Source organism: Pteronotus mesoamericanus, unplaced genomic scaffold (assembly GCF_021234165.1).
Source record: "Pteronotus mesoamericanus isolate MK-2021 breed Mesoamerican mustached bat unplaced genomic scaffold, CSHL_Meso_final contig_20, whole genome shotgun sequence".
NCBI classification, from domain to species: domain Eukaryota; kingdom Metazoa; phylum Chordata; class Mammalia; order Chiroptera; family Mormoopidae; genus Pteronotus; species Pteronotus mesoamericanus.
Window position 1 is genome coordinate 54,229,739 of NW_026555085.1, and position 8,214 is coordinate 54,237,952.

General features: G+C 35.6%; 1 pseudogene; it reads right to left on the reverse strand.

Moving 5' to 3' along the window:
• Positions 1 to 3,773: 3,773 nt before the first annotated feature.
• LOC129068047 (uncharacterized) lies at positions 3,774 to 3,918 on the reverse strand (annotated as a pseudogene).
• Positions 3,919 to 8,214: the final 4,296 nt, after the last annotated feature.

The window sequence follows — 8,214 nt, forward strand, 5'->3', positions numbered from 1 at the left end:
AGACTATAAAAACATCATTGAAGGAATTATAAACCAGTTATAAAACTAAATAATTTAATTTTCTACTATCGCTCACTCTATCTGAATAGGTGTGTTTGTATAATGTGCATATATAATGAGTATGGAATATATATATATTATATATGTATAGTATATATATAAAAATACTGAATATTTTGGGAGTCTTAATAACCACTGGGTTAACCAATTTCTCTGATGTTCTAAAATACTTATATTTGTTATTATACTTTTATATATGTTAGTAAATATATATTCATGTAAATTTCCAAGGTCTGCCTGGAAAAAGTCCAGCCATTGTTAACATAGTGAGACCAGTTTGTGTGATATCAATGTAACCTGGCAGCCAAGGAGAGTGGACTGGAATGCACATGTGTGAACAATGACAACTTCACTGTGCTTGTCAGTGGAGGTGGCAGACACCGCTGAGTGAGCACGTGTGCTGTGTGGCCTTCGAAGACTCATGGGCATGGAAAACAGTATGGTGATTACTGGGGGGAGGTCGGTGTAAGGGGACTAAGTGGTAATGAAAATAATAAAATAAATTTTTAAAAAGTTAAGAAAATGACTGAGTAAAGCAATGAATCTGCATCAAATTTTGCATTAAGCTTGAACATTCCTCCATGGAAACTATTTGGATTATTCAGAAGGCTGCCAGGTATGGGCAACTGGTGATTGGCAGCTTCATTACAACAATGTGCCCACTTGTGCATCATGTCTTGTGCAAGTTCTTTGGCAAAACATCAAGTCACCCAGGTGACTCAGTCCCCCTACAGCCCAGATTTGGCGGCCTACGACTTGTGGCTTTTCCCAAAACTAAAATCACGTTTGAAAGGGAAGTGATTTCAAACCATTGATAAAATTCAGGAAAATATACCAGGGCAGCTGATGGAGATTGGGAGAACTGTGTGAAGACTGAAGGTGCCTACTTTGAAGGGGGCTGAGGTGTCATTGTCTTATGTATGTTTCTTGTATCTTACATCTTCTTCAATAAATGTCTCTAGCCCTGGATGGTGTGGCTCAGTGGATTGAATGCCAGCCTACAAACCAGAGGGTGGCTGGTTTGATTCACAGTCAGTGCACATGCCTGGATTGTAGGCATGGTCCTCAGTAGGGGCCATGTAAAGCAACCACTCATTGATGTTTCTCTCCCTCTCTTTCTCCCTTCCTCTCTCTCTAAAAATAAGTAAATAAAATCTTTAAAAATAAATAAATAAATGTCTTTATTTTTCATATTATATGGCTGGATACCTTCTGGACAGATCTCATATACATTTAATAACATATGTGGTTTTCTCCACTATGATTCTATGCTAATATAGTGTCATATATATATACACACTATATATATATTTAATAATATATAAATATAATAACAAGTAAGAGTGTTTTAGAACCTCAGAGGAATTGATAACCCAATGGCTTATAATTCTTAATATGTATATGGAGTCTGGTTCCATTTATTCACAATGGAAACACTACAGTCAGGTAAGCCATTTAATGGATTTATAGGGTAAAAAAAGTCCTTATATTCTGTAAACCTAGGTACACTTTCTGTTTTATTGGATGTGCTGCATTTTCAAAATTGTAAGTTGTTTACAGATTGCAAGGATTGGTAAAATCTGATTTTGTTAATGAAGTTCAGTCTAATTGCCTGAAATTCTGGCTCTGCTGTGTTATCTGCTAAGCTTCATATGTGGAACTAATGCTAAACAACAATGATATATACTGTGTAGTCTACAGTATTTTAATAGGTTCCATAGGTCTTACTGAGACTTATGATGAGACTTAGAATCTAGTCTTTTTCTTTCTTTTCTTTTCTTTCTTTTTTTTTGGCTGAAAGTCATTTTTAAGGACATTGTACAATCTGTTTTTGCTAAAGGTTAGTGGTTAAAAAGAAATGGTTCTCATTGATAATAAAAACATTCAAAAATTATATTTAAAAATAGATTTTTGTTGCTTTTTTTTGTTTTTTTCTATATAAAGTTTTTGTACAAGCCATTCAATTCTGTGGATTTTACATTTTCTCTATTTTTTTCTACTAAAAGTAAATTCTTCAAGTTGTCTAACATTATATTAGCTTTTTAGAAGTGAAATTTTTTTTAAAGAAATGTATAATAAATAATTAGTTAAAAGGCTTTTTGTTGATTTTAACAAAACTAATAATTACATAATATGATCTATTTCTCCTTAGTTTCCATATGTATAAACAAATGCAGCAATATCTTACAATTATTTAACTAGTAAGTACTTTTTATTTTACTAGTTTGTGCATATTGCTAGACCTTCAGTCATACAACTTAAATACCTGACAGAGCAAGTTTAGTCTATGAAGGTCATATGTGTCCTGGAACAAAGTTCAAAGCACTGAATGTCTTTGTATGCCTATAGTGAGCAACTGATGGCATCTTTCTTTCTATACAGGCTTTAATAGACACATTATTCAGATCTCAAGATTGTGAGAAAAATTTGAAGAAATATTGCCCTGGAGTAAATTTTAATTTATGCTGAAAAACTTTTAATACATGCTATTTTGCTTCAAAGTGCAAACGTGTGTAAATTATGTATGGTGGCTTCTCCTTGCTTAGAGCCTCTTGTAAAAGAAGAATATTCTGTGGCCAATATTTGGTTAGTTACATTTACTCCTGTTTGCCAGCGGTATACGGGATGGAACGTCCCACAGCTCATTTTACAGACAAGTATGCTCTATTCCTAAAGTTGGGTGGTGGAACTAGTCATGGTGTGCATTGCAATTGCAGTGCAACCACACATCTTCAGGGCTTCCTGGGGTAAAACGCTTACTAAGCACTGCATTTGAGCTATCAGATGCTTCACGAGATAGTATGTAAATAAAGGCAGTTCTATGGTTTCATGGAGTTAAGCCAATATCTGATGCATTCTAGAAGTCTCTTCTAGAAAGCTTTTACTTTGAACCTTACGTTTGGGAAGAAGTACATTTTGTATTTATTGACTGAGCTTTCATTAAAAGAACACTTTCTTGGGGTAATCTTTGAAAATATACATTTCTGTTTTCTTGTGGTAAGTCAATGTCCAGTTCACTTAGCAGAGAAGTAGTGTTGCCCTTTGAAATGTTAGGTTTCCCTCTCTCAGGTTGTATGGTCAATTGCTATTTTTTGAAACACAACAAAAAACTTTAAACAGTAAATTAAAAAAGATCCAGAACAGAAGTACTTAGAAAGAAGTGTATTTAATTCATGTCATTTTTCTCCTTTCCTCTGGAATTTAATGCTCTAGTTTAAGAGTGATTGTACATGTAATGCAGTAGAGAATGGATAATTTTTTCTTTATACTTATTTACATATGTTCATTTTAATAGTTATAAGCTGTTTCATTGGTAAAAAGCATGCTACAGACCAACACTGAGTGTAAAACCTATGGCCTAAAGGCCAAATGCCACATCCTGCCTGCACCTATTTTTGTAAATAAAGTTTTAATGGAATGGAGATCATTTCTTTATATATTTTTCTATAGCTGCTTTCTTGCTCTTATGGCTGAGGGGGATAGTTGTGACAGAGACTATAAAGGCTGAAAAAGTCTAAATTATTTACAATGTTGTCCTTTACAGAAAAAGTTTATTGACCCATGGACTAGCAAAATGAAAGGAATATACAAGTTTTTTATTGGTTTGTTTTTGTAGTATGTATAAGTGAAAAAGAATAAAAAGTTGTATTGTTTGAAATGATCTTTATTTTCTTTCACAGTGAAGAATATTTGCATTATTGCTTCAATATTTTTTATGTGCCCCAGGCGTGAAACAGCTCTGGCCATCAACACAGGCATCAAGCTAGGACGCACTAAGGACTGTGTGTCGGCTTTGCCCCTGACTGAGATAAGAGCAACACCACCAACCAGGTATCTCCTTGTCCATTGCCAGGGGCTTTGCTTTAAATTTTTTAAAATCTTAATTTCCTCTAAAAGGAGCTTTTTGCTTGGATGCAAATCTGTATACACTGTCAGGTAGATAGTTAACAAGTCAATGTCTCTTCAAAGACAAAATATTTTCTAAACCATGCTGTGAGATTCGCATAGATGGGAAAAAGGGAATAGAAGGTTCAGGTGAGTCAGTGAAGTGGCTTCTAACCACACAGCTATTATATGCCTGAAAATTGCACAAACTGAGCTTAGTCTGCAGACCCCTACCAGCTTGTTCTTGGTGAGGCTCCCAAACCTCTAACTGTATCATTGCTGTGGCTTCATTCTCTGTATCAGGCTGTTTCCCGTGTCTGTCTCAAAGATAGTCCGTGGTCCATTTTTTAAAATTCTGTCACATTTACTTTCCTAAGAAAAAGTTAAAAAAAAGTATATGTGTTAAGTTATTTTTAATGTTTTTGTATCTACACTTAGTTGTTAAATAGTTGTGTGTGCGCGCGCATGTGCATTTATACACATGTACGGTTAAGAAAAGCTGTTAGGATCGTGAGATAATGTGCTTTCCAAAATATAGCTTTTCTATGAAACATATAGCAGAAGGATAATAGATAATGATGCAATGTTTAACATTACTATTTTCAAAAATTGAAAAGGAATCATCACTCAAAGCCAGTTTGGCATTTTCCTATATGACATCCTATTAAGGGCTCTGAATCTCTGTTATGCAGTTCTATGAATTTAAATCCAACAGAGATGATGTAGCTTTCACACAATTTTCTTCATTTATAAGAACGATAATCATTGCAATGGGATGCCTTAAGCCTGGGTCACTTAAATCATTTCTGAATACCGCAGGTGCTCTTCAGGGACACGCAAGTCGGGGAACGCACCTGTTGCTCATTGCATCTAACTGTCACTCATAGACTTAGTGCAGGTCAGTGTGTTCAGGAATCAGGTATGGAGAAGAATATGAAAATGTTGCAACTTGGCAAATACCTTAAAATACAAGGATATAGAAAAATATTTTTTAAAGGCTAAGTGGTATAGATTCACAAAATATTTAGGTATTCTCTCAATGTTAATTTTGAGAAAGTCACTGAATGGGATATAAAAATGAAGATGTAAGTATCTACATTGCCATGTAATTGTCTGAGAAAAGTACTCCCTTTATTTTGAGTTAAATAAAAAAAGGATATTTTCAGATTCAGTGCATTATATTAACTTACATCAAACCTTGGAAAGACATAACCTGTTTTGTTCTAATTGTTTGCTGTCTCAAGATACCTATACTTCCTTTTTAATTTTTTTTATTGTTGTTAAACTACAGTTGTCCCCAAGTAGAATTTTGAGAATATAGAACAGAGGTCAAAATTTATGACATTGGGAAAAATATAGCCTGCTGAACTATAGTAGACACGAATAAATTTTTAAAAGTGGAAATTTTATTTAAAACCCAAGTTTAAGTATTTCATTAAAAATATTAAATATAAGTTGCAACACCATCAAAGTCCTCGAGGAGAACATTGGTAGGAAACTCTTAGATATCCCACGCAGCAATTTTTTCACTGATATGTCTCCTAAAGCAAGGGACATAAAGGAAAGAATAAACAAGTGGGACCTCATCAAAATAAGAAGCTTCTGCACGGCGAAAGAAAACATCAGCAAAATGAAAAGGGAGCCAACCGTATGGGAAAATATATTTGCTAATGATACATCAGATAGAGGTTTGATCTCCAAGATATATAAAGAACTCACTCGACTCTACTCCAAGAAGACAAACGATCCAATCAAAAAATGGGGAAAGGACCAGGGCAGATGCTTTTCTAAGGAGGAGATACAGAGGACCCAGAGGCATTTGAAAGGATGCTCAGCATCACTAGCCATCAGAGAAATGCAGATCAAAACCACCATGAGGTACCACCTCACACCGGTCAGAATGGCCATCATAAACAGATCCACAAACAACAGGTGCTGGCGAGGCTGTGGAGAAAAGGGAACCCTAGTACACTGTTGGTGGGAATGCAGACTGGTGCAGCCACTATGGAAAGCAGTGTGGAATTTCCTCAGAAAGCTGAAAATGGAACTGCCTTTTGATCCAGTGATTCCCCTGCTGGGACTAAACCCTAAGAACACCAAAACACCAATACAAAAGAACCTATGCACCCCAATGTTCATAGCAGCGCAATTGACAATAGCCAAGTGTTGGAAGCAACCTAAATGCCCATTAGTAGATGATTGGATCAAAAAATTACGGTACATATACACAATGGAATACTACGCAGCAGAAAGAAAAAAAGAAGTACTAAACTTTGCGACAGCATGGATGGAACTGGAGAGCATCATGCTAAGCGAAATAAGCCAGGGGGCGAAAGACAAATACCATATGATCTCACCTATAAGCGGAACCTAACCAACAATACAAAGATGCAAGGAAAATATGACCAGCAACACTGAAAGGAAAAGAAATCAACAGAGACAAGAGGGAAGGGGGGGCAGGGAAAGGGAAGGGAAGGGGAAAATCAAGGAACATATAGCAAGGACTCATGGACAAAACCAAAGGGGAAGAGCTGAGGGAGGGAAGGTGGGAGGGGGCAAGGGAAAGAGGTGGGGGGGGGGAGGCAGAGACAAATGTATTTAAAAAAGTAAATAAATTAAAAAAAATAAAATAAAATAAAAAATCTTGGAGATTTTGATAATTATTTTGTCTTTATATGTATTTTTAACATAAAGTTGTACATGCATTTATAGTACAGAGGGTAATAAGGAAATTTTCTTGATTTCTGTCCTATTTTTATGTTTTCTTGAGTATTCTTCCATAAATATTCATGCTCATATAAACAGGAGTAAAATAAACAATATTATGATAAACACATTTTCTATGCATAAGTACCTTTAATTCCTAGTTTTTACAATTAATAACTTGTTTTATTAATTTGTATTACCCTATTGCTTTATGCTTCTTTTACTCAACTTTTATTGTTACGGCTTTAGTATTACTTTCTTTTCATATCTTCTACTTATATTTTGTATTTAATACATTTTAAATGCTTTCCCTTAATGTTTGACAGGAGTTGTGGCCCTTTCAGTGGTATATGAGGAGGACCTCACAGGGCAAGCGGGCAGGCAGGCAGTGTCCCAGGCACCTCTGTGAACACCATGCTACGTTCTTCTCAGATGATCTATCAGCTTTTTAAATGACTATCCAAATGTTTCTGGTATTTTTCTGAAAATTCACAGCTAATAGCCATTCCTGGAGAAATAACGATCCTCTTCTTGACAAACGATTGGAGGTATTTAGCTAGATTAAAATCATTTGAACCCTTCTCACCACTGAAAGAGCTGAAGTGGAGAACAGAATCTAGAATTCAGGTCTCCAGACCTCTGTTTTGCTATCTTTTCCGATTCTTTTCATTGGTGTATTGAATTCGAGTGATTTGGGGGCTAATCAAGGAAACAGATATGACCATGTGGTGGCAGTAGCACACAATGAGTTTTATTTGTGGGTGCTTTGGCTGGTTTTCATGAGGGGAAAGTCACTCACAGCAGGAACCTTCCAGAGGCAATGGGTGAGGGGCCACCACAAAGAGGTAGGAGAACAAGGGTGAAGTCACAGGAAAGATGAGGATCGGAGCGAGTGTTGCTCAGCAGCACAGTAGAGTCTCTGGATCCGAGAGCTTTGAAGGGCAGAAGCATCTGGGGTCTTTTATAACCACAGTTTATTTTATCTATGGCTAGCAGATAATGGGGTGCTCTTTTGTGGGCTACGCGAAGCAAGAAGGCTCTAAGTAGCTAAAATTCTGCTTAATTAGACTATCTTTAAAACAACTAGATCCGTAAAAATTCAGGGATTTTTGGTGTCAGTGGGGTTTGGAGTGAATAGGGCTCAGCCTACTGTGAAGGAGTAAACAGCACTGGGCCAATGTGCTGAGCTGTCTTTGCTTTGTTGATGTAACAAATAAGCCACATTAGTTCTGTTTGTGTGTGTTATGTTTTATCATTATAACACACTCCAAATGTATACAAACATACCAATATAACATATAACATATACATACCATCTATATTTGTTAACCCTATCTTTGGTTAAACTTAAAGAATTTTGTCATAATTGCTCTAGTTTTCTTAAAAGAGTAAATTACTAAAGTTGAATTTCTCTGCACATCACTACCTAAAACTATTCCCCTCCTTACCTTCTTTAAGGAGTCTTCTATATATCTTTATATTCATATACTACATATGTATAATTTAAAAATAATTCATTAACTTGCTTTGGGGTGATTTGAAAATTCATATAAATGATAATAT